The sequence below is a fragment of the Otolemur garnettii genome, unplaced genomic scaffold (genome assembly GCF_000181295.1).
Source record: "Otolemur garnettii isolate 467f Iridium unplaced genomic scaffold, OtoGar3 scaffold00001, whole genome shotgun sequence".
Lineage (NCBI taxonomy): Eukaryota > Metazoa > Chordata > Mammalia > Primates > Galagidae > Otolemur > Otolemur garnettii.
In genome coordinates this window covers 64,662,701-64,689,375 of record NW_003852396.1, presented here as the reverse complement: position 1 = coordinate 64,689,375, position 26,675 = coordinate 64,662,701, and the positions used below count along the sequence as shown (strand labels likewise).

General features: G+C 35.7%; 1 pseudogene; it reads right to left on the bottom strand.

Moving 5' to 3' along the window:
• Positions 1-25,589, bottom strand: part of LOC100960411 — a 129,585-nt pseudogene extending 103,996 nt beyond the window's left edge.
• Positions 25,590-26,675: the final 1,086 nt, after the last annotated feature.

Genomic DNA, 26,675 nt, shown 5'->3' with positions numbered 1-26,675 from the left:
TAATAATTATCAGGATCTGAGTCTTACAGTCTCACAGATGATAAATAACATGTCTAAGATCAAACATCGAATAAAGAGAAAAGTTGAAATTTTAACAAATGTCTGTCTAACACAAAACTTATGTTCTGGTGACACTATGACCCTCTTTTCCTATTTTATCTTCTAAAAATAATGACAAATACATGTGTGTGTAGGTAATTGTGTTTCGGAACAGAGCTCTTATTAACTAAATATCTATTAAGCTAGCATGTAAGCTACCTGAGGTATGGGCCACATCCATTGTGCTCCCAGCTATACATGTAGCTCTTAATTCCGTGCCCAGTGCCAGCATACTGGAGATGCTTAATAAATATTCATGAGTGTGTGAAAAGAAATAAAAAATAATATCCACTAAAATAAATATTAATCGTATCAACTATAATACTTATGAGTAATATAAATAAATCTATACTCATTGCAATAATTTCAAAAGACTTTATAATTTTTCAGTACTAAACCTGCATGTGTTTAGTCCACATGATAATATTATGCATAATTACCTGTCCTGAGTCAGATGTCGCATCCATAAGGTAGATACTGGCAACACACTCATAAGAGCATTAGCTGCTGACCCAGGACATAGCCTTGGATTCCTACACAAAAAGGGACATCACAGAAAAATGTCCCAAATAGGTCTAGAATGGAAAAACATTGGCCAACTTTGATTTCGTTTGGAATGGGTGATTTTGGACTACTTTGCAAAGTCTTATATTTATTCATCTTTAACATTTAACTAAGGACATTTACAACTATTATCTCCATCTGATCTCACACAAACTTGAAAGACAAGATAGGCATATTATTATTATCTTACAGATAAGCCACTTACGAGTATTGTGCTCTTTCCAGGTGGCTACAACAGAATACCACAGACTGGGTGGCTTATAAACAATGGAAATGTACCCTCAAAGTCTTGTAAGCTGCAAAGTCCAAGATCAAAACACTGGTAGGTTTGATGTCTGGTGAGGGCCCATTTTCTGTGTCATATATATGGCAGTCTTCTGGCCCTGTCCTCACACGGCTGAAGAGAGGAGGGGACTCTTTTTTTTTTTTATTTCTTATAGTAAACTATGTACATTAATGCAATCGTGGGGTACAGTGTGCTGTTTTCATATACATTTTGAAATACTCTCATCAAACTGGTTAACATAACCTTTATGTCATTTTCTTAGTTATTGGTTAAGACATTCATACTCTGCTTTTAGAAAGATTCACTTGTATCCTTGTAAGATAAACCAAAGAGGTGACCCCACCAATCACCCTCCCTTCCCCCATCAGCCCCCCTCACCTCCCCTATCCCACTAGGTCATGGAAGAAACCTAAATGCCAATGCCCATCGACCCATAAATGGATCAATAAATTGTGGTATATGTACACCATGGAATACTATGCAGTCCTAAAGAAAGATGGAGACTTTACCTCCTTCATGTTTATATGGATGGAATTAGAAAATGTTCTTCTTAGCAAAGTATCTCAAGAATGGAAGAAAAAGTATCCAACGTACACAGCCCTATTTTGAAACTAATTCATAGCTTTTGTAGGAATGTCATAACCTGATTATAGCCTTAGAATAAGAGAACTCTTTTTGACAAGAGCACTAATCCCATTCATGAGGTGTCTTTCCCCATAATCTGGTTCTCTCTCAAGGTCCTCACATCTAAAACCACCACAAGGGGTTTAGAATTTCTACATGTGAATTTGTGGGGAATACAAATACCCAGTCTCCAGCAATGAGTCAGTATGCTCAGGTAGCCAAGACAAAAATAAGATTCACATCTCCTGTCTCCAAACTCAGTAAGCTCTTCTTGTTCCCTTATACCTCCACTCAAGTTCCTAGTCACCTAATTTGGAAACTGTGTAAAATTTGCCACAGTCAAATACTAAGTCATATGACTTGCTTTTCTAAATAGTTAATTCTAATGTTTGAGAGATTCTGTCTAATATTTTATTTTCTAGCATGATGTCAATTAATATTCATTAATTTAGAAACCAACTCTTATATTGCTGACATATTTATAAGAAAAATAGTTACATAACTAGACTGTTAAAAAAACTAAAAATATCATGCTTTGGTGTCTCTAAAGGTGAGTGGAATTATTCATTTAATAAATTATCTTTAGTGAAATATAAAAGGAATATATTTCCTTAAGTAAATATTGCTAGAATCATGGAGAAAAGACTCATGATGTTGCCCTTCACCTTAATAAACCTTGATAAACAGATTTTAGCCTAACAGTAAATAAACATGCTGATTGCATGAATATTGTAAGAAGCCATACTGAATTGGATGGTGCACACCCAAAGTGCATGTCCCAGGCAGTACTTCAGAAGTCAATCTTATTTGGAAATAAGTTCACTGAAGATGTTATTTGTTAAGATTAGGTCATACTAGAGAAGAGTAGGTCATCATAAGAGAAGAAGACACACAGACATACAGACAATGCCATGCGACAAGGGAGGCAGAGACTGTATTGATGAGTCTCCAAGGCAAAGATTCCTGGCGACAACAGAAGCTGAGTGCAAGGTGTGGACAGCACAGACCACATCCTCCCACCCCTTCCTAGAGCCTTCACAGCCCTCTGGACACTTGGATTTCAGACTTTTCACCCATGGAACTAGAAAAGAATGTATATAATTGTACTGTTTTAGTTCCTCTAGTTTGTGGCAATTTGTTATGTCAACCCTAATACAGAGGCTATTTGGAAAACAGAATAAAATGCAGGTATTTAAATAAGGGGTGAAAACCAGATGCAGAAATCTTAAAGACAATTATTTTTCAGGAGCAGGCACTTTGGTTTCTTGATGGTCTTATATCTTTGGTGAGGGCAAATTTAAAAAGTATTATTCTTCTTGCTGTAGCACTTTTCAAGAGCAGCTATCCGTGTGACAAAAACCAATGATGCCAAATTGGGAAGAAAATACTTAGTATTATTGTGGCACATCAATGAAGTCACTGACCTTCAAGTGAACAAATGAAGGTTTTCCCCCACTTTTGAGTGTTCAATTGAAGTGCCCTGAACCAACTGCCCTGTCACACCCCTGTTGTCTTTTGTGAGATCAGTAACTTTCTTTCTTTCTTTCTTTCTTTTTTTTTATCAAACCACTGTTAAACATAAACGAGAGATTTTGAGCTCTCACTCAGTACTAGGCTCTCATCTGAGTACTTTTTCATTATCTTATTTAATCCTGGCTAAAAAATGTTGCAACTGGCATTATCTTCTCTTTTTATATTAAACTTTAGAAACATTAAAGAAATCATGGCCACATAACCAAAAAGTAATAGAATCAGTATTCCAGCTCAGATAATCTTACGCCAGAGGCAAGCTCTTAACTATTTAGTAACGCTTAGCTCCCAAAGGAGACTTAGGTCATCATCACTCTCACTTCGGACAAATCTGGAGCATATTGTTTAACCTGTGTAGAAGTTTCTTGCCTTCGCACCCGGAAAAATATGACTAGAAGATTTGGCTTTGGGTTTAGGAATTTCTTGAGTGATACTAAGTTCCTCATGTTGCTTGGTGACATTCCTGAATCCATTTTTCCGAAAAAGTGTATCCTTTTGTTTGTTCCAACTCTGACCTGGTACCTTCTGCCTTATGAGTAACGCTGACTCACTGGCACCCAGGTTTGTCTTCTGTGGCTATTCAAGAGGAGATACTAGTTCCCTTGACCTAACCTACTGATTTCTTTCAGCTCCTGCACCTATAGTGGGCATTGTGTTCACTCTAGAAAGCCTCTGTCAGCACCACTTGCTTGGACCATGGAGAAACCCTTAATCTTCTCAAGGGAATTACTAGGCTGCTCTCATGCCAGCCCATTGCTTTATTTATACAAACTAGACATGAGGAGATCATTTCAGAATGGTATAAAATTGTACAGTGCTTTTGGGCAAATAATGAAATAGACTGACTTTCTGAAAGGCAGGGATATTTGCTATTTTTATTGCAATGCCTTTAATGATTTCCAGTGTGGTTAGGACACAATAAGTGAAATGGATTTGGGTAATGAATGAATGAATGTGTATTAGTGATGGAAGCTTCCACAAGGACTTTTCTACTTACAAATGTATGCCCTATTTGAAACAAATTCATTAATAAATTTAAATCTAGTAAATTAAATATATTGAATTAATAAAAATCCACTAAGGGTGTAAATGTCAGCTCATGAATATTACCTATCATATGTGATGTATATGAGAATGAATTCTAGAACCAGAATGAGTTTAAATCTACCACTAACTTTTGTGTTTTTTGGCAAATTACTTGAACTCTCTGTCTCTCAGTTAATTCATAAATTCTCATAGCAGGAATGTAAATTTCTAACAAAGTCATTGGCATGTAGTATGCATTACTATACATACTTTTTACCATCTAATCAGTTTTACTATAGAATGACCTTGAATACTTGACTTGAAATTGAGAAATTTAAACAAAGGAAAGGCTTCTGAAAGGCAAGTAAAATATTCATTCATAATAGATGCTTACAAAATAATTGTTGATTAGCTGACTGAGGTGCAAGACAACTTTTTAATCTCATAAAATAAGTAATGATTATCATTTTCCTGGACTCTGTGAGATAGTCAAACCTCACTATGGGCCTGGTGAATCCCTGTAAATCAACTTGAGCTTTACCTGATGCTAGCTTTGATCTTTTTGGTCCTGAGCTACAGCTTTTTCATCTGGGGATAGAAAAGTTGGATGAGCTACTGAGAATGAGTAGAGAACACTTTTGAGAGTCACCTGAAAGAACAGCGGGCTTACAGATTCCATTCAAATGCGAAACCAGTTAGGGAGGGCAGGCTGCAATCATAACTACACATAGCATCTGTTGACTTCAGTTCTCTGGCTGTTTCCCTGCAGAGCAGATTCAAGCACAGAGCTCCCACTGTCTTCAAAAGGAAGCTTTTTGCTTGGATGGGCTCCGTCAGAAGATGAGAAGTTGACCCCTCGTTTCTCTTCTTTTCCCAGATGCATTTGTCCTGGAGATACTATGCTAAGATGTAAGAAAGCTGTACACTTTTTAATAGATTCCTATGCAGACTGCTTAAGCAACGGTGTGATGTGAATTTTAGATTTTATTCCTGGGAACTACACAGGGTGGCCATAAAGTTTATGTGCAATTTTAATAGTTGTAACTATTTGGCTGCTCTACATTATCACATACATAGAGGTGGCCTTAAAATGGACCCTTCCACTCATTTGCTGTGAGAAAAGGTAATGGTAAACTAATAAAATGCATCTACAGAAGCGTTGGAAGCTGTTACAAGGAGTCTGTTTACATCTGTTGGAAGATGTGACCTGAATATCCCTAAACTAGCCAATAACCCCCATGACATTTTGGCATGACTATAATATATTAAATAAGGATACTTAATAATATCGTCCCTATTCCTACTCCATCTCTCCCTGGCTTCAACTCCACAAGGAAGAAAATAATCACATCTCTTATGTAAATCCCTCCATTAAGTTTACTTCAGGAGCAAACACTGTACTAAAGATTTCCGTAAGCTCTCATGGAAAATTTCCCTTCTCTAATACTTTTTTTGTGTGTGTACGTTTCAAGTCAGCTTCCTTCCAGTCTCGTTCTTCTATTCTAGAGCTGCGGTCCCTCCATCCTCTCCAGGCACAGATCAGTATCATCTGTCTGTGGCAAGTTGCATTCAGGGCTGCACAGCTAAGGTCAGAGAGCACCGCCTACTGTCGACTCTCCCTTCCCCCAACCCCACCTTCACCTCCCTGTACAGGGAAAAATTGTCTTCTATAAAACCATGGCCCATGAGGAACCAGGGTACACAGCAGGTGAGTGGCAGGCCAGGGTACCTGTGCTAATCTTCATGTGTATTTATAGCCACTCCCTGTGCTCATATCCTTACCTGAGCTCCACTTGCTGTCAGATCCTACCCCACCTACCCATCCCAATCTGTGGAAAAATATTTCTTTCATGGAACTTTTCCCTGGTGGTAAAACATTTGCAGAGCACTGTTCTAGAGTGACTGAATATGTTGGTGGTTATATTGCAAAGCGAAAAGCCAGCTGCAGTTAATTAAGAAATTTTAGAATGATTTTGTATAGAAAGTACAGTGAGAAACAGCGCCCCGATTTTTAATGCAGTGTAGTTTCTACATGCCACAATACTGCATTTTGAGCATGACAACTTTTCATTTTGCAATAACATGTTCTAATCATTGAGATAATTTCCACACTCTCACATTCCCTATGTGGTGATGTTATTGGAGGTTGTCAGTATTCATCTGATTGAAAACCATTGGACTGTATTTCTAAGAAAATGAAGAAAATTTAATCTAAGGTGCTCGCAGCAGTGAGTTTGTCGTTGAAGATATATTAAATAAAACTTCAAGGTCTTTTTTTTTTTCTTTACAGTGCTATAAATTGCTAAAGATCATCATCTATTTTTCAAGTTTAACTGAAATTTATACTTTCATGCCCAGGATAATTTTGAAAGGCAAATCAATCTTCAAAGGATTCAAAGAAAATAAGATAGACACACTCACACGGACACATACATCCCCACACACCATGGGACTCTTGAAGTTTAAATCTTCTTATCATATTGTTAAGTGGCACAGTTTATGTCTAACTTGTATGTTCCTGGAGTAAAGAACTACATCTTTGCATACACTGAACTATGCCAAAAAACTGGCGGTAGGACCCTGCGAATGAAAATTCAGAAATAGCAGAATGTCTCCCCTGTTTGCTGAGAACACACACACATACACCCACTGTCTGCCTTGCTGCTGTGTCTCAGAAAAAAATAGGTACATTTCATTAAAAAAAAAAACAACTTATAACCTTCATTCTTTTTTATAAGAAATAAAGTCTAACAGGTTCAGTAGATTTTAGAGATAATAAAGTCATGAATTGTAACATAAATACTCTGGATAATAATCACTTAGGCAGCAATAGAAAGCTTTCAACACTTGGTAAAATATTTTTTTCCTCATTTTTTTCATTATAGGTATTGAACTGAGTATGTCATAAATAAAAATTCCAAATACACACAAAAGAAGAGAACACAGCAACCGCCCATGTGTTTGTTAACCAATCAAATCTGTAGCATAATTTTTATCATTACCATCTCTCTCTTTCTCTCTTTCCCTCTCTTTCATGCTCTCCCCCTTTACTCTTTTTGTAAAAAAGCAAAATCTAAAGAATTTTCTTATATACACTTATGAGATTATCATATTTTTAACAATTATAATATTTTTATATCACCTAACTTTCTGGCATTATTAAAATTTTACTGACTATCTAAAAATGGTTTGACCCAGTGTTTTTCCTCTATATTTTTAAAATTCATTTTAATACCTCTAGATTTCTGTTAATACATAAAAAATATGATTCACTGAATGTCATGAATAATTAGTTTCAGGAAAAATTTTGGAAGACAAGCACACACTGTTTTTTGCATCATAGTCATTCTAATCTATTAGAACAGTTGAAACTCAATTGCAGGGGGAGGTCAGAGACATGGAGAACAAACCATCCTTGACCTCCCCCATTGAAGTGCGACTTTCCAGTTAAATGTGTTCTGTAAATATGAACTCACTTCTACTCTATGGGCTTTTTCCTCGTGTTATTCTCTCCTCCTGGAATGTGTTTTTTTTAAGTTCCCAACTTCTGATTATTTGCACTTAATGTCCATCCTAATGCCAACTGTTCTCTGATGACTTTCCTGACTCTCTCAATAATTCCAGGCAGTATTTGTGAGCCCTTCTCAATATCCCCATAGCATTTTGTTCATCTCAACAATAAAAGCAAGACTATCTAGTGGTGCCGTGAAATGATACATATGAGTCCTTAGTTTTTACAGTGTCCTGTCTTACAATCATGAGGCCACAGTTTGTGATGTCCTGTTGAGTCTAATTTAATGTCATTAAGTTCTCTTAGAATTTCTTCTGAAAACCTTTTCTTTTAAATTACACCTTCATGTTTAAGGTGTAATTGCAAAGGAGACTTTGCATCCTTTGTATTAACCTGGATGGAAGTGGAACACATTATTCTTCACAACGCATCACGAGAATGGAAAAGCATGAATCCTATGCATTCAATTTTGATATGAGGATAATTAATGACCTAGTACAGGGCGGGAGGTGGGGGAAGGGGAGAGCAAAAAGAGAGAGAAGGAGGAAGGGAGATGGGGAAAAGGAAAAACATACAGAAGGAAGGAGGGAGCGGGTGGGGTCTCAGCGTGTGGCAAGACACAATTGTAAGATGGACTTTACCTAACAAATGTAATCAGTGTAACCTGGTTTCTTGTATTGTCAATGAATCTACAACAATAGAAAAAAAAAAAAAAAAAAAAAGAAGAAGTTCATCTCTTATCCATTTCCACCAAAATTGTGCTGGACCTATTAAGATGTGTATTAACACATATAAACTCCATGGGCCCAAGTTTCTTCATCTGTAAAAATGAGGTACATGTACTGTATAACTTTCAAAAGCCAGCTGCAGAATTTGTTCTTTCCAGTTTTTTTCTCTTATTATATCTTTGTCATACAGCTAAAAAGAAATGTTGTATACATATATATGCAAACAAATGCACAGTTCATTTTTGGTTTTCAAGAAATTAAGTCTTTAGTGTGTATCTAAAATGGGAATCACAATGTGCATTGATTTTACTGGACTTGTTAAAAGTCTGTGATGTTACTTTTCCAGTGAGAAAGAGTGAACACAAATGAAAAATCCTATCCCATTCTTAGATGCATTATATCATTCTGATAGAATTCAAACATTATTTTTGTCAAAGGGATAAATGTTGGATAAGACCAAGTATTTGATCTCATCTGTACCCAGCTGGAGTATTACATTTTCTGTGATGACTTTGCTGTTTCCCAGGCTGTTAATCAGTCCCTTCATTGTGATTCTATAGTACTTATAAAAACCTTTATTGCAACAGCTAATATGTAGTGTTATGAGTGTTATGAGAGTCTTTCAAAGTGATTTAATGGTGAGCTAGAATTTCTGATTAAATTGAAATGTAACTTCCTCCTGATTGGCTTCATTTATTAAAATGTCTTTAAAAGAAATATTCTTGTGAGAGGCTCATTAAGACCTAACTTTAAGCAAATTGTGCATACTTATTTACTCTCCTTGGGCGTTGAATCTGGTATAACAATATCAAGAACATTTTGACAACACATATGATAATTTGAACTTTCAATATGAAAGAAAAATATATATTGCACAGTGAAATAATATATATATATCAATTTGCAAATATAAAGGAATATACAGGTCATGTGTGTTACACATACAGCAATGTACGTACTCACACCCACATTCAGTTAAGTATACACACCGAGCAACCTTCGCATGTTAATAGTCTCACATGTTTTGACTATCTTCCTCCCAGGTAGGTAACTGCCTTTGTTCCACTAAGTTTATTAACCTCTCTAACAATCCAAGTGTTTCAGCGTCTGCCAAGTGAATTTTGAGGTGTTTTTATGTTTGTTTGTTTGTTTAACGAAAAGACAGGACTAGAAGGCAAAGGGTGTTCTCATCTAAGCCGTGAAATCAGTTTCATTAGTAGTGTTCTAAAGAATCTGTAGCATGTAAGAAAAAAATAATAATTTTCACAAAGGTGCAATATATGAACCATGTATCTTTTCCCGCAATATCAAAGTATTAAACTGGAGTTTAGAAATACTTTTATTACTAAATTCAATTTTTTCAACTATATTATTACTAATTTGGGGCCATATGAAAATTCCATAGGTATCTAATGTATTAATAGCTTCCATTATGTTTGTTACATTGATTGCTATGTTAATATATTAACATACATTCTTATACATTTATATAGTCACACAAATATATGTATTAATGTATATATATTTCCACATACTTTGTCATTATTAGATGACATTCTTCTTCTTTACCTGTTATCTTTCAATATTAAATCAATGTTTTCTTAGCATTGCTTTGTTTGCAGGATTTTTTCTCAGTTATCAATAAAAATTTTTATATTTAACATGGCATCCTAGATTTGATTAATACATTAATTTTATTTACTTTTATTTGTACGCAGTTATTTCATTGAACAGACCGCTTTAACTGATTAATGTGTTTTTCCCAATTGTTTAAGTTGGGTTTCTAAGGATCGATTAAATAACAGAGCCAGGAAAACATTAGAAAATTTCAAGTTAAAATCACAGTGAGATACCACCTTACTCCTTTCAGAGTGCCCATTATATACATATAACATCTATAAAATAGATGTTAATGTGGGTGGTGTGGATGTGGTGAAAACGGAATGCTTATACACTGGTTTCCAAACTGAGGGGTTTGTAAATTAGTACAATCTCTATGAAAAAGATTATAAAGATTCCTCAAAGAATTAAATGTAGAACTACCATTTAATACAGAAATCTCACTGCTGGGTATCTGATCTAAGGAAAATAAGTCATTATATTTAAAAAAAAAAAAAACACCAAAATATCAGAAGTTTATCACAGCATAATTCACAGTTGCAAAGATATGGAATCAACCTAAGTGTCCATCGAATCATGAATGAATGAAGAAAATGTGATACACACACACACACGGAGGACTACTCAGCCATAAAAAGTAATGAAAATAATGTCTTTTGCAGCAACTTGGAACTAGAGTCTTTGAAAAAGAAACACCATACATCCTTGCTAATAAGTGTGGGATAAATAATGGGAACGCATGGGCACAAATGCTGCAATGGATTTTGCAACTAAGAAAGGGGTGGATGGGGTGGGAGTGAGGGAGAACAGCTTACCTTCAGTGTACACACACTAGTCTGGTAACAGGGACACCAAACTGACTTCAGCGTTATACAAGTCATTTATGTTACAAAAACATTCATACCACTTAATATTTTGAAATAAAAGTTATTTAAGGAAAAGAAAAAGAAAAAAAGAATCCCTGATGTTAAATAGTTACAGTTTAACAGATACTTGCCATCACTATACAAGAATTGAATATTAAGAGAAACACTTTTTTTTCACTAAGATTTCTGGTACTTACCATTTTCTCCCTTCTTCAAAATGCTATAGATTTGAGACCCGTGAAACATCATTAAAACACAAAAAAGTATATTAATAAAAACAGTTTAAAAAACTGTTTATTCTTGAAAGATAACAAATCCAGAAAGCACAATTTTTTTAATACTGATTTTCTATAGTTTTAAAACATTAATACAAATGCTTAATAAAAAGAAAATTTCCACGTCATACACACTCACACAGAGATAGGCTCAGGCTACACATACTTAAAAACAAATTCACATAAAGTCGGGTGAAAGACTCTTACAATTTTAAAATCTACAATAAATGGAATTAAGGTGACTACAAGATTCTTCTGAATTGATAAATCACATTTTTCATCTACCACTAAACAATTAACCTTTTTGAAAAGATTAGGACTTAAATGAATTATGTTTTATTTTATGGAATGTTCCTCTGGTGGAGTAAGGAAAAGAGATATTTCTAAGTATCTTTTATGTTTGAATAAATATTTTTGAGTGCTTAAATATTACAGCCAGTGAGATAAGGCCCTGTTAATGATAGAAGATAAATAGATAGATAAGATAGATAATCTCCAATAGGATCATTAACAGTTTGTTTATCTTTCCATTTCTAGATTATAAACTAAAAATAAAAGATAGGATATGAGAATTTTACTTTAAAATTTCCTCTATTTCTGAGTATATATTACTAAGTTCATTTTGTATTCTTAAATTTCTATGCTGTGTGTAGAAAGAGATTCATTATCTATTATCAGATACATATTTCTCCACTTCCAACACAGTAAAGATCAACAAATGTAGAGTGCATGAAAATGAATACCCATCTTATAAACTTGCTTTTACATTATCTCAAAAGAACCTTAGTATCCATGTGACATCAAAGGAAAACTTAAAAATTAATCATTTTCCTTTGTGTTCATTGACTGGTGCTATGTAAAAGGTACTCTAAATAGCATTCTTCATTCCCTAAACCATTACAAAATCCCAAATATTAAATTTTATCTTCAATGAGGGTTTGCACCGTATTGTTCACGCCTTACATGCGCAGTCATCAGAGGCAATGAGAGCTGCTAGAATTGAATATAAGTGTTGAGGAACATGAAATATAATTTAATATCTGTGAGGAGCTGAAGGGCCAAATTCACTTCTAATGAGGTTTTCTCAGTTGCTATTGTTAGCGACTTAAATATTGTGTGTGTATATTTACATAATGTATATGTGTATATCATGTGAAGTTTCACTGTCATGAAATAAAAACGTGTGGATATTTTTTTCCTGAAGGATAAATAACCTTCATTATCTCCAAACCAAATAAATATGTGAGTAACCAGGGAGCCTTAAATTTTTGATAAAACATTCTAAATTATATTTAAAAAATTCATTGGTAGTGAGATAAAAATTTAAGGTCCATGCTTCCACGTCTACGCCTTCCTCTATATTCTCAGTTGAAAAAAATAATTATTTTCTCTGCGAGTCTTGTCTTATCATGCTCAAATGGAGATAATTTATGTATTTTCTGAGAAGTACCAAGATCATGTAAGTTTTACTTCCACAAATGATATTTCTAAAAATCTGTTTTATAATCTTGATCTTAAGGATAATGTGACACAGTCCTTTATTGCAACTTTTGTGAATAAAGATAACTAATAATCTATTTAAATAATTGAATATGTATATGGAAATATTAATATTATTGACATTAATAAGAGAGAAGTGCTCAAATTCAGTCACATGTGGAAAGATGGTGATTGCTGGATAGAGTATTGGCAATTATTTTCTTGAAAGATAAGGTATGTGTCATCTATGCTTTAACCTAGATCATGCACAATGAAAATATTTTAATTGTAAGATAATAGCAATGATATTTCACAAATTGGCACAAATACGGATACACATTGCAGCTGATAATTCATCATTATCTATGATAATATTTGTTATATGTTGTAAATGATATATTAATTAATATTAAATACTACCATAAATTACATAATAGATTTATTATATATTCATTATTTACTATAAATCCCTGTGTCTTATATGTACTTATTATTTCAAAATTGTTATGAATCTGTTAGAATATTACCCAATATAACTTTTTATATGTTTGTTCATTATTTGTTTGCTATCCATTGTGATGCAGTAAGTCACTCCAAAACATAGCAGCATAAAACAACAGATACTTATTGTCGCTCACAGTCTGTGGGAGTTCAGAATCCAGAAGTGAAAAAGCTGGCTGGTTCCGGCTCAAGTAGTAAAGACATCAGTGACAGCGGTAGGTATTTCAAGGCTTGATGGGCGTTATAAGACAGGTTTGCAAGATGTTTGCAAGATGCCTATAGGCTAAAGCCTCAGTCTCTTGTTGGCTGTTGGCAGATACAGTTGTGCATTGTAAATGACCATGCTAATTATCATTATTTGACATTAATTCCTATATTTATTACCTATAAATTCATTTATCATAGATTCACTGCATATTATATAGTAAAATTGTTATGAAATTATTAGATTATTAACAGATGGAAGGACTAAATCACTTTATTTCTCTCTTTGATTTCTCCCTAAGACACCAAAACTGGATAATATTGTAGTCGAAAAAAGGACTGTGACCTGTCAGAGTGGTAGCAGCCTACATGTAGCTAGGGCTGTTAGAAGGAAATGCCATAGGCTGGGTGCTTTAAATCACAAACATTTATTATTTCTTATATAGAAATATGTGAATGTTTTGGAAGTCGAGAAGCCCATGATCAAAACATCCTAAGATTCAGTGTTTGGGGACCATCCTCTTTTTGGTTTGCATCTTTTTCTTGTATTCTCGTATTGCAAAGGAGAGAGAGAGAATAAAAATGAGAGCTTACAACTCTCTGGTCTCTTTTTATAAGGATACTAATCCATCAGGACGGGCTCCACGCTAATGACCTAAATCTCGTTAACCTCCCAAATGCTGAGCTCCAAATACCATCACATTAGGGATTAAGAAGTCAACATATAAATTTGTAAAGACACAAACTCTTTTGTTCATAGCATTCTGTCCCTGGCCTTCCCAAATTTATGTTCTTTTCACATGTAAAATACGTTCATCCCATTGTAACGTCCTAACTCATCCCAACATCAACTCTAAAGTCCAAAGTTTCATAAACATATCCTGTTAACAAGAGATGGACAGGACTGGAGACTGGAGGACACCTCAAGGAAAAATTTTTCTTTCATGATGATCCTATGAAACCAATGAATTATGTAATTAAAACAAACAAATACCAAAAGCACTTATGCGGCAAGCATAAGAGAGGCATTCTCATTAGGAAAAGGAGAAATAGAAAAGAAAAAAGAACTGATGGGTGCTAGGATGCCATAAACTCTCAAGACTGGAGAATAATCCTCCTAGACTTAGACTCAAAACTCTGCCTCCCAGACCAACTGAGTAAAAGGCCATATTTTCTAAGCCCCCTGGTGTGGTGGTCCTGCTCTAGCAACTCTGCTGGTCAAAAGCTGCCCTGCCCCCAGAGTCCCAACATTAAAGGGCCCTGCCCAGTGGCTATTTTGGACAGGTGCTTGCTCAGTCTGTTGCACAGGCTGAAGTTCAGTGGTACGATCAAACCTCACTGTACCTTTAAACCCCTGGTCTCCAGTGACCTCCTTGGCTCAGCCTTCTGAGTAGCTAGGACTATAGGTTGCACCATCATACAAGTCTAAGAGTCTAAATTTTTAAGTATTTTGTAGAGATGGAGGTTTCTCTATGTTTCTCAAGCTGGTCTCCAGCCCCTACTCTCAAGTGATCCTTCTACCTTGGCCTCCCAAAGTGCTGGTATTTAAGGTGTGAGGCACCTCACTCAGCCAGTATTCTTCCCTTGTCTTGAAGAATAATGTCTATTTGGAGCTTAATAAGTTTATGGACCGATTCTGTAAAATCTAATAAATACAATTGCTTTTCTTTATTTTGTCTGCCTTCATCCCCACCCCCTCAGTCCAAACTAGCAGTGCTATTGCTGGGGTGGCTGATGAGGTCTGTCGTTCACACTCATACTAATTTTCTAATCAAACAGTTGGTCTGTCACTCCCTTAGTGTTCCCTTCTGTACGTTTTCTAACTTTTTTTTGAGGCAGAGTCTCAAGCTAACACCCTGGGTAGCGTGCTGTGGCTTCGCAGCTCACATTAACCTCCAACTCTTCGGCTTGACATGATGCTCTTGCCTCAGCCTCCCAAGTAGCTGGGACTAGAAGCACCCAGCTATTTTTTGTTGCCATTGTCATTGTTGTTTAGCTGGCCTGGGCCGGGTTCAAACCCACCAACTTCCATGTATGTGGCTGGCGCCATAACCACTGTGCTACGGGCACCAAGCCTTTAAGTTCGTTTTGTTTTGTTTAACAATTTCATCTCAAATTTGTGTCTCTCTTTGTTCCCTTTAAGCATTTAAAAGGAATTAAGCCACGGCTTTAGCACTTCACTTATTAATCTACCCAGCTAAATACCCAACTTTGTCACTTAAATAAAATAAAATACAAGTCAGCATAAAATACTAGAATAAAAATACAAACAAAGTTCTTTGACCCTTTACAACAAAGATTGCTTTTCAGGAATATATCAGGAATATTTTTTTCTCTTTATTTTCTATAATGACCTCATGTACTTTGGTAATGGAAAGCACATGCGATAAACAAGAACACCACCATATGTTTTCTTTAAACAGCAAGAATACTCTGACATACATTTTTTTTGTTAAGTATGTATTTTAAGTATTTTACAAATCGGTGAATAATTACATAATTTGCAAAACCATTCTACACTTTTATATTAGGCAATTCTCAAAACAAAAACAAAGGTCACGTTTGGAAATAATGTGTTTGCTTCAAAATTAATTCATTGGCAAGTGCTTCAGTGGCTAAGAGGCCTCCCCCTGAGGAATGAATGAAGCAAATGTTTAATGATACCGTGTTAACATTTGATCTGCCGCTCTTTCCTGATGTGGCCCATTTGACCTGTGTTTGTCCTGTATTGACACAGTGTGTGACGTCTTTGCCAATGTGGTATTTGTTCTCTCTTGTTCCTATTAATAAGGAAGGATTATTCACTGCATTAATCAGTGAGCACCAATGACACCTAATGGCCAGGAGAAACTATTTGTGAGCTTATGAAATATGCTTCAGATTAATGATGTTTTGCTGGTTATTGCAATTAGGCACGTGCAATATTTTCAAAAGTGAGTTACGATGATTAATTTCTCAGGTAGGAAACCCTCCTGTCCTCTTTATAAACGAAGAGAGTCTAAGATTAATAGACACCGAGTAACTGTTCTAAATTCACAAACAAAAGATGGCAACAAGAGGAAAAGGCATCACCCGCAGTGTCCTTGCTATCAGATTTCCTAAAAGAGCAGGGCTTGCTTTACTAAACAAATCAGCAATCTAAAATGGAACTTCACTGAAATACTTCTCCAGCACACCAATTTATCCTACATGTCCTGGTCAACGATTCTTAAGAGTGTCTACTGATGTAATCCTAATCAGAGAGAAGAATGAACTTGGGTCACAGAACAGCCAAGGAACCATATTTTGAAGCAAGCAATGCACACATTTCCTTTAAAAACTTTGCCTAATATATTAGGTTAGTACAAAATTTGCATTTTAGCCTACAGCTATACATGTTTCCTTTCGATACAAGCATGATGTGTAAAATTACTCACCAGGAATTAATACACCTCGACTCAATTAACCAGTAGTAATATAACTACTAAAAGCAGTTATCTGAGAGGGAAAAATACAGGCCTTCTAAAACGAAAACTTACTTAATAACATGTCTTATTTGCTCTACATAGGTTTAGCCGAGTATGAGTAGCTACTGTGTATCAGGATTTATTTTGGAGTAGAAACCTGTGACAACCCGAGTGTCAGAATGTGTGAATCTGAGAGGATGGTAACTAAGCAGGTCCCTTTGTTTGTGCAAGCGTGTTATTATATAACATGATAATGGAAATGCTAGACTTCGTAGGGCTATCATGAGCATTACAATTAAGAACACGCATGTGTATGATAGTGTTTCTAGAACCTAGAAAGTGCATTGATCTGTTAGCACTGGATTTAGGTGCCGAGGACACAGCAGTGCACCAAACAGTAAAAACTTCCTGCCATCATAATGTTTATATTCTAGTACAAATAGAAGTAAGAGAAGTGAATCATTACACACATATAAAATGTCCACTGTGTCTAGATATTTTTAACATGCTGACTTCACAGTATGAGGGGGGCACAAAACAAGGCCCTTATTCATTTAAAAATAATGACTGAAATGACTTAAAATGGATGAGGTATGGCATTAAGAGTATTTTATATAGATTATCTAATTTAACTAACATTATAACACTCTGAGGTAAGTTTTACTAGAAACCTGAACAGACAAAGTTCTTAAAGCAAGGGCTTCAAACCTAGGCCTTCCTCTTATTATTCTCATTTAAAAAAAAATGGAGAGAGAATGTGACTTACAAAAATGTCTCACAGTAAATGCAAGTTCCTTAAGGATGGTGACAGCACAGGAGAAAGGTAGTGTCCAGCTTACATAGTACTCACCTTACATAGTGTACATTTAAATAGCTTTTACTTCATCATTTAAAAAAAGCATGAGTAGAAACTCCAGATCAGCTGACTCAGTCATAACTAATATTTAAAGAAATCTTATAGGTCAAAAGCAAAATGAAAAATAACCTAATTAAAAATGGGTACTGGGGCTAGGCGCCTGTGGCTCAAGTGGCTAAGGCGCCAGCCACGTACATCCAAGGTAGTGGGTTCGAATCCAGCCTGGGCCCGCCAAACAACAATGACGGCTGCAACCAAAAAATAGCCGGGCGTTGTGGCGGGCGCCTGTGGTCCCAGCTACTTGGGAGGCTGAGGCAGGAGACTCGCTTGAGCCCAGGAGTTGGAGGTTGCTGTGAACAGTGAAGCCATGGCACTCTACCCACGGGGGACAGCGTGAGGCTCCTGTCTCAAAAAAGAGAAAAAAAAAATGGGTACTGGAATTGACTACACCTGTCCTTAATTAAGATAAACAAATTACAAACAAGTATATGGAAAGATGTGCAGCATTATTAATCATTGGGAAAATGCAAATCAAAACCACAAGGAGATACCACTGTATACCGACTAGTATAGCTAAAATTATAAAATCATATCACAATTTTTTTTGGATATGAAGAAATTATAACACCCCATCCATAACCCAGAGAGCTAGTAGGAAATTAAAATGGTTCAGCTAGTATGGAAAAAAATTGGTCTTATCCTAGACAAGTTAAACATAAAATTGTATAACCAGCAATCCCACTATAGATACAGACATGCTAGAATATAAAAGAGGTTTCAAAAACAATAGAATATAAAAGATGTTCCAAAAACAAATAAAGCGAAACAAACAAACAAAAAAAACCCTCATATAACAATGGAGATAACAATACAATTCACAAGAAAAAAAAATGATGGAATATTTCAAAGTTTAGTCAATTAATGAATGGATAAACAACTTTGTTAAAATCACATGTGAAATATTGTCAAACCATAAAAAGGAATGGACATTATTAAAATGCCCATACTAATCAAAGCGATTTAAAGATTCAATGCGCTCCCCATCAAAATGCCAAAGTGATATTTGACAGATCTATAAAGAAATAATTTTATGCTTTGTTTAGAACCAAATAAGAGACCGAATAGCCAAAGCATCAGCTAAAAAAAAAAAAATCTGGAGGCATCACATTCCCAGACAAAACGGCCTGTTTTTTCATATTTCCAGAATTTTTATGCTGCCTTCTTCATATCTAGAGACTCTTTTAGCTTTGTGGTTCACCTGTTCTTCTTAGCTGGGCACTCTGCTGCTCGGTGTAGAGAGGGAAGGGGCACTGGCTTTAGGTCTGTGCAAGTAGCCACCCACTGTAATCTCACTGGCAATTTGGGTGGGTTGGATTTCAGACCCCTGGAGAGTGTTCATGTGCTAGCCGTGGTCGATTAGGTTAGGTAATTCCCACTTCCCAGGCCCCTGGATGGGCATGCATGAATCCTGGGGGTAATAGACCTAAACTGAGCTGGCAAACTCGCCCTCAGGCTTCCCTGGTTCAGGTGCTGGATGTGATAGTGAGAGGCAGGGTGAATTCCCACTCCAGAAGAATGGTCAGAGTGGAGGGGGGGATGTATTGTGAGCCTGTGACAGAAGGGAAACCCCTCTTGATGAGATTCTCCCAGAGGCAGGCAGCTGTGAGATACACAAGCTGCTCACAGCTTCCTCTCTTGGCAGTGATAATAGTTTTGTCCTTCAGGGAAACAAAAGCATTCAGATTAGCAGCTTCCACCCTGACTCAGCCCATCTAAGGTGAGAGAGTCACCCCACATGGGGCTGCAGCCCAGCATTTTACTCCTAAAAACTCTCGGTTTGCCAATTGCCGCTGTGCTTGGATTCCTCAGCACAGAATAGAAGGGCTCACCAACAGACTGGGAATTAGCGGCTGGCCACAGTTGTGAAAGGAAGAAAGTAAGGATTCCTGCTTACCCTTTCTGCTGGAGTTGAAAGCCTTAGTGATCGTCTCTGCCAAAATTGTGCTCCTTCTTACTCTGTTCTAAATTTCTTCTGGGGGTTCTTCAGGGATGATAGTTTCCAGCACTGTTCCCCCAGTATTTTACCTGGGCTATACTTTCTCACCTGGAACTATTTGGGATGATCTGGTGACCAAGGTCTCTACTTGGTCATCCTACTCTCTCCATTTCCAATGTACTTGAATACAACAAAATTCAGAAAGGAAAGACTGGGTGGGTTTTCATTTGTATTGGACACTTAAGTATTTTAAACTTATTTAAATAAAATTTGTTCTTAACAATTCCAATCCAGAAATATTTATTTATTCAAGTAAGTGAAAGTCAATGAAATATAATCCTTCCACAAAAACATCGTTCAAATTCATTGTATTTTTATACATTAAATTAAACTCCATTATTAATTCTATAGCCAGCAAAAGTATCCTTCAAAGGTGAAGCAGAAATAAATACTATCTAAGACAAGTAGAAACTAATTAAATTTATTGTCAGTAGTTCTGCCAGGCAAGAAAGATTTTTAGAAAACATGTATAAAATTGTTCAGCCTCTCACCTGGTTAAGCAAGGAAAAGCAACAGGCAACAGAAATTACCAATCTAAGAAATGACGGAGAAACCATCACTTCTGAGTTTGTGGATGTTAAAAAATATACCAATAATAACTCTTTACCCACAATTTGAGAATTACATGAAATAGGCCAATTCTCTGAAAGATATAAACTACCTAAAACTATACCAGGAGAAATAAATAACTTGCATAGTGGTAAATCTATGAAATACATTAATCGAATCATTAATAAATATTTTAAAAGGGAAGCAGTTACAGAAGTACAGATGATTTTACTAGTGAAATTTACTATACCTTTAAGGATAAAAGGATACAAATTCTTCATAAACTCCCCCAGAAACTGGAAGCAAGAGAATACTGCCTATTCATTCCATGAGACCAGTATTATACAATGTACAAAGAAAGACATCACAGGAGAGGACAACTAAGGTCCAATACCTCTTATGAATATATAGGCAAAATCACTACACAATGCAAACTGAGTTCAAATAAAAGGAATCATATACTACAACCTGGTAGGATCCCTCTTGGGCTGATTTAACAACAGACAATAAGACAATCAAGTTTATTACATCAATATACTAAAGCAAAAAAAAAAAAAATCATGATTATATAATCAATGCACACAAAGTATTTTACAGGCCCTGACACTCATTTGTGAATTTAATACTCTTGAGAAACGGAGAAAAAAAAGATCCTTCAACTTGACAAATGACATATAGAAAATGGCTACAGTTAATATCATAGCTAATTATGGGAGACTGGATGATTTCTTCCTAAGTTGAGAACAAAGGACGTCCTCTCCCATCATTCCCATTAAATATTTTACTAGAATCACTTTATAATGCAATAAAGCAAGAAAAATAAATAAAGGTTATACAAATTAGAGATGAAGAAATAAAACTTTTTTAAAAATTCCTTTATTTGGGGACAATATAATTCAATTAAATTCTACCTTGATTACTCCACCTGCAATTAAACTTCAACTTGGATTCTTTCCCCATAGGAAAGACATGAGTTGTTCCATCCAGAAAAATTCACTCTGTTTAATTGAACAAAGGCTATTAGTTATGAAAAGCATTTTCAATATTTTTGTGTTCATTAAAAATATACATGGCACTATACTTTGAGATCTGGAGGAGGGTCCTAGATAATAAGGGGTGGCGAACCTGAAATCTTAAGGAAACTTGTGGTCCTTAAGTCCAGCCTTTGACAGAATATGTATTTTATAGAACAAGTCCTTTCATTAAAAGATGTGCAAAAGAGAAGGATAAAGCTTTTACTGCCTCTTTCAGAGCTTAAAAACAAACAAAAAGATCTTAAAATCACAAAGCCACAAGTTCCTCATCCCTGATATAGAGCCAAATATTCCTGTCATCTCTACCCATGAAATTGGCTACAGCTCTTTCATGGCAATTCTCTTTGTACATTCAGGTTAGAATGCACTATATGTATCAAGACCTAGAGTCTAGCCAGATTTACATAAATCTACAGGAATAATATGGAAGCCCAAGGAACTGGTTGAACTTGCATATCTTGAACTATAATATATAATAAAGCAACTGAAAGTGTGTTAAATTGAATTGCAGATTCTTATTTAGATGGCCTCAAGGAGGAAAACTGAGTTTATTAATATGTTACAAGTTTTTAACGTGATGCTAATTCTGATCCTACCAGTTTTGTGTATCACATTTTAAATAGCAACATAGGAAACCTCACCATCAAATACAGAATTTTGGTGTTTATTTGCAGTAACTTTATTTTCTCAAGACAAAATAGGATCATAGACATGTTCTAATCATTCTATAATTAAAGATCATAGCACATACCAATTTTACTGTGTTTTTTCTTGCTCATAAAAGTATATTGTGACATATGAGAATAAATTGAGGTAAACTTAATTTGTTTAATCGTTGAAACTTATGTCACTTTTGTCTCTTTGATAATGGCCATTCTTCTGGGGGGAAGGTGGTATCTCATTGCTATATAAATTTTCATTCCCCTAATGATTAATAATATTCAATATGTTTTCATATGTTTGTTGATCATTTGTTCATTTAATTTTGTAAAATGTCTGTTCATGTTTATTCATCACTCTTTAATAGGCTCTTTTTTTTCTTGCTGATTTATTTTAGTTCCTTGTAGATTTTGGATATTGGCTTTTTGTCAGATGCAGAGTTTTCAAATACACATATTTTCTTCCCTTCTATAGGTTGTCAATTGACTCTGTTTATTATTTCTTTCACTGTGCAGAAACCTATTAGTTTATTTAAGTTTCATTTATTTGTTTATGTTTTTGTTATATTTGCTTTGTGGTTTTAATCAAAAATTCATTGCCTAGGTTAATGATTTTTATAGGTTTTCTCCTGGAATTTTTATAGTATCAGGTCTTTTAGGCATGGATACAGTAAAAATGAAACCTCTGCACTGTTAATAGAAATGCAAATTAGAAAATCCTGTATGGAAAACAGTATGAAAGATTCCTCAAAGAACAAAAAGTAGACCTAACATCTGATCCAGCAATCCCACTACTAGGTAACTACTCAAAGGGAAAGATGTCTATATATGTGTGTGTGTGTGTGTGTGTGTGTGTGTTTATTGCAACACAATTTATAATTACAAACCTATGGAGTCACCCTATGTTCCCATCAACTGAGAAGTAGATAAGGAAAATGCGATGTATATATATAAATCATGGACTCCTACTCAGTCATCAAAAAATGAAATAATAGTCTTTTGCAACAACTTGGATGGAAGTGGAGGATATTTTCCTATGTGTAGTATCTCAAGAATAAAAAACAAATATTGCATGTATTCACATGTCAGTGGGAGGTAAGCAATGGACATGCATGCTAATACAGAGAGGAATCATGGACAATGGATACTCTCAAAGGAGAAGGTGGGAGGGGAGTGAATGACAAAAATTTACCTATCTGCTATAGTGTACATTATTCAGGTGACAAGTACATTAAAAGCCCTGACTTCATCACTATACAATTTATTCTTGTAACAAAAAACCATTCCTACTGCCCAAATCTATTGGAATTAAATAAATAAAATAAATTAAGTCACTTTCACATTTTTTCCATTTAATAATCTAATTAATGGAGTGTGTTCCTTATTAACCAACACATAAAATCATTCTGATACATCTGAAACTTTGGCCCTGGGCCATGCATTAAAAAACACTCATTCTGGATCTTTGCAATTCAGAATTTAACTTTCAGTAATATATTTTTGGAACAACTTGAATACTAGGAAAAGAAATGTGATAGTGGTAGAGGTAATGAATTTAGTGTTGCAAGCAACTGAGAAAAATACTTAGTCACTAGAAATAAACAATAGATCTAGTGTCTCAAGTAAATACGTAGGAACATAGAACAACGGAGAATCTTATTTTGTTATGTTTGAAGGAGGGTAAAACAAGTGGCAAGTGGCTAATGGTAGATAGCAGGAACTCACTATAGCTAGAAACTAAATTGTGACAAGGTAGTAACATACTCAGGAGCTCCTGACTTCTGGCTAATCTGGACCTCATTAACATCTCATTGGAATAACAAGTGGATCAGAACTTTTTTTGTTGGGACATTTTTTATTATTTATTTGATCTCAGTGCTTGAAATTTGTCTTTTCAAGAGATCTATTTCTTCTTGGTTAAGTTTAGGGAGAGGGTGTGATTCCAGGTATTGATCCATTTCCTCCACCTTGTCAAATTTCTGAGCATAGAGTTTCTTGTAGTTTGCAGAGATAATCTCTTGTACCTCTGTGACATCTGTTGTTATTTCTTCTTTATCATTTCTGATTGAGATTTTATAGACTTTATTCAATTATCCAATGTACTCAATACTGATATTAAGCCAACAGATGATAATGCATGCCCAAATAGAAGAAAAACTCATTTCAATTCAAGATGGGGGAAAGGTAATGAGTGAGGAGAAGAGGAGGAAGTCTGATTGCTCTCACTGAATGAGCACACGGTTGGGGGTTTGGCACACCTTTTGTGTGTGGGACATAACCACAAGAGGGACTCTACCTAATAAAATCAAATATTTTTACCTGGTTATACCCTCACATTATCCTGAAATAATTTTACTTTTCAAAGAAAGAAAGAAAACAAAGAGAGAGAGAAGGAAGGAAGGAAAGAAGAAAAAAGATGTGTATTTGAAGCAGAAAAAAAAATCGCATCATCAGAGTTTCATGAAGCGTTCTAGAGAATAAAACTACTTATAACCCAACCTGTTATGTAATCTGTTGTATATCTAACTCCAACCTGTCAATCATCCCAAAAATGGGAAATGGCAACTAATCCTGCGAGGGAAAAGGTGGGACAAATTAGTGAGCCTATACAAGACAGTACGTGCTCAAACTTCACGGGTTTTTCTCCACTTGCAGAGAATGGTCTTTTCCTCTGAGCTGTACTTTGCTTTGCAATAAATGTGTGTGTGATTACTTTGTGTTTGTGGTGACTCTGTCGCTGGCTCAAATCAGTGCCAGAACTCATTCTTGACACTGGAAACCAGTGGACCAACAAACTCCTAACAAAGTGATATAAATTATACTGTTAATAAATTCAGATTTTCTTTTAAGTGCTTCTCAGTAGATTTTTTTAAGTTCCAACACTTGGATCGTTTTAACTTAAAGAAAGAAGTTGAGGGACTCTAGTTATGAGACCTGGGTGGTCTGCAGGGAGGAGGCCCAGGAGGTCCTTACCATTAGAGTTTGTAACTAGATCCATACTAAAAGGAAAATATTTCCCAGATAATTTACTTTTCAGAGGTAGTTATTCTTGTACTTGACATTGTAATCTAAAAATTGCTGAACATCAGACTGCTTTCCTCAGATCATTACAAGAAGATGTTAATATTCTGGAGCTGTATCTTAATTTAAATGGAAACACTTTCATAAAAGGCCTCTGCAAGCACAATGACATCTAAGTAAGAAAATTTCACCCCAAATCTGCACATACAGGTAAATGCACTCTGGCACACAGAGTTGTACTTAATAATGTGTATTGCATTTTCACAAGCAAAGTTGTTTTAGTCAGATCCAGACACTTTTCTCTTATTCAACCAGACATTTTCAAAGCTCATTAACACATCACTGTATATATAATTACAATTTCACTTGGCACAGCATTTTCTTGTTGATTGCAGGGTGGAGAATCGTTCCCTTTGGTGCCTTCCTCTCTCATCTGGAGCAAAGAACCTAACTGCTGTGACCACTTATGAGAAAAACTTGGCATACCACGGGCCCCAGATGGAGATCTTTCTGATGTGTTTCCAGAAGCAGTATCCGTGTCTTTGATTGGCTTCCGGGCTGGCTCCTTTACAAACCTCTTGAACTTCTCTCGGGATGATACGTAGAACAGCTGTAGATTTTCTTGTTGGATTAATGTCAAATAACCTACATTCATAACTATATTATCTTCCTGTGCTTTATTGATTAAAACTTAACACATATCTGGAAATTTGAACATTACTGGATGAATAAGCAGGACAGTTTGCAATATCATTAGATTGACAGCTGCGATGTTAAAATCGCCATTTCTTCTCAATCCCTAAAAACCAAGTGTTGACACACTTTACTGGACTATATGTAGTCTGCCAGTGTTGTTATTCTATTACAATAGTGCATAGTCAAATGTTAAAGTTGAAAGGCATTTTGATTTTGTGAACTGAGATTTTTGTAAGAAGTCTGGCAATGTCTGCAGTTAGATTTCAAAAGCTATCTCTTTTAATAAGAACAAATAAATACAAACTGAAAAAATAACAGGTAAATGTTGTGGTCAAGGATAGTTAAAAGCATAAAGCAAAAGTTTAGCTTTAATAATGAACCCTCAGTAAAGAGGACTCATGGCAAGAAGAACATGGTATGTCTCTTCAGAGACACCTAAGATTCTTTACATTTAAAAATCAGTGCTTAAATAATGTACACCACACAATCGACTACCATCCCCTTTATTTCAGGACCATCAGTCTAAATTTCACAGTAGTCTTTAACCCTTGGTTATATAAATAAAAATTAAGAGTGATTAAGGTTCGGCGCCCATAATCACTACACCGGGGCTGGAGGGTTCAAACCTGGCCTATGCCTGATAAAGAACAAGGACAACTACAAGGAAATAGCCAGGCGTTGTGGCAGGTGCCTGTAGTCCCAGCTACTTAGGAGGCTGAGGCAAGAGAATTGCCTAATCCCAAAAGTTTGAGGTTGCTGTGAGCTGTGACGCCACAGAACTCTAACAAGGGTGACATAATGAGACTCTGTCTCAAAATAAAAAAAAATTAAGAGTGATCAAAAGCAAGAATAGGCTCGGCGCCTATAGCTCAACCGGCTAAGGCGCCAACCACGTACACCTAAGGTGGTGGGTTCGAATCCCCAGCCTGGACCCGCCAAACAACAATGACGACGGCTGCAACCAAAAAATAGCCGGGCGTTGTGGTGGGCACCTGTGGTCCCAGCTACTTGGGAGGCTGAGGCAGGAGACTCGCTTGAGCCCAGG